The sequence below is a fragment of the Lathyrus oleraceus genome, chromosome 6 (assembly GCF_024323335.1).
Source record: "Lathyrus oleraceus cultivar Zhongwan6 chromosome 6, CAAS_Psat_ZW6_1.0, whole genome shotgun sequence".
NCBI classification, from domain to species: domain Eukaryota; kingdom Viridiplantae; phylum Streptophyta; class Magnoliopsida; order Fabales; family Fabaceae; genus Lathyrus; species Lathyrus oleraceus.
Window position 1 is genome coordinate 427557045 of NC_066584.1, and position 1679 is coordinate 427558723.

A 1679-nucleotide genomic window follows, 5' to 3' on the forward strand; every position below is an offset into this window, starting at 1 on the left:
TTACGCTGTAGAGACTAAGGTTTCTTTTCCTTCTATTCTTTCTTTCGTTGATTTGTATGCCACGCACTCGCTCACAAGGCGAACCGCTCTATTTACGAATCAACGATATCGAACTATATCTCCGAGTCTTACGACGAATTCGGGAATATCGTGCTGCGAACAATCTCCCTCCTATAGACCTTCCTGATTTCAAAAACATTTTTCCTTCGATACCCGAGATGGCAGAACCAGCTCGTGCTCTTAGAGATTACGCCGCTCCATCGCAAGATGAACCGCATTCAAGTATTGCTCCACCCGCAATTGAAGCAAACAACTTCGAACTTAAACCTTCGCTGTTGCAGGCTGTGCAACAGAATCAATTCTCTGGAAATCTTACCGAAGATCCAAACCTTCACTTATCCGTATTTGTCCAATACGCTGATACTGTTAAAGCTAATGGTGTCACTTCAGAGGCAATTCGACTTCGTCTTTTTCCTTTCTCATTAAGAGATAGCGCTAGAAGATGGCTTCAATCTCTTCCTTCCAACTCAGTCACCACATGGAACGAGTTGAAGAAAGTTTTTCTTGCCCGATATTTTCCGCCAAGCAAAACAGCTATGTTAAGAGCCCAGATAAACGGATTTAAACAGAAAGACAACGAGTCTCTTTTCGAAGCATGGGAAAGATACAAAGACATGATGAGACTTTGCCCACACCATGGTTTGGAAGACTGGTTAGTAATTCACACATTTTATAATGGTCTCTTATACAATACAAGGTTAACAATAGACGCCGCTGCAGGTGGTGCACTAATGAACAAACCTTATGCTGATGCTTACCAGCTTATCGAGAGCATGGCCCAAAACCACTATCAGTGGGGAACCGAACGAACAACGGTGGAAAAACCTCAACCGAAAACTGGCATGTACGAGATAAGTAACCTTGATCACGTTAATGCAAAAGTGGATGCTTTGGTCCAGAAAATTGAAAGTTTAAACGTATCACCTCCAGCCGCCGTGGTTGCTATAGCTCAGAATTGCGAGGTCTGTGGAATCCAAGGCCACACTCCTGCGGAATGTCAACTCTTGACTGGAATCCAAGCAGAGCAAGTAAACTATGCTCAAGGAAGCCCCTATTCGAATACCTATAACCCAAATTGGAAGAACCATCCAAACTTTTCATATAAGAGTAATAATGCTTTATACGCACCTGGACAGTCTCCAAATCAAGCCCCATCTATACCTCCGGGATATCAGAAACCGAATCCTAACAATAATACCCCTAGAAAATCCAACTTGGAAATCATGATGGAAAACTTTATAGCATCCCAACAACAAACCAATAAAGATTTCTTAAACCAGAACATACACACTGGCGAACAACTTAAACAACTAGCAAGCAAAGTAGATGCCTTGGCTACCCATAACAAAATGCTAGAAACACAAATATCTCAAGTAGCTCAACAACAAGCACCTACTGCTGCCCCAACTGGTACATTCCCTGGACAGCCCCAACCTAATCCGAGAAGCCAAGCTCATGCAATTATATTAAGAAGTGGAACGGAGGTGGAAGGACCGTCTGACCCAAGGATAGAAAACCAAAACCCTAAGAAATCTACTGAGGAAAGTGAACCTAAGGAAAAGGAAGAGAGTAATAAGGAAACCCTAGAAAAGAAGGAACCTTATGTACCTCCACCACCT

General features: G+C 42.8%; 1 pseudogene; it reads right to left on the reverse strand.

Moving 5' to 3' along the window:
* Positions 1 to 603: 603 nt before the first annotated feature.
* On the reverse strand, positions 604 to 703 carry LOC127099093 (uncharacterized; annotated as a pseudogene).
* Between the last annotated feature and the right edge of the window lie 976 nt (positions 704 to 1679).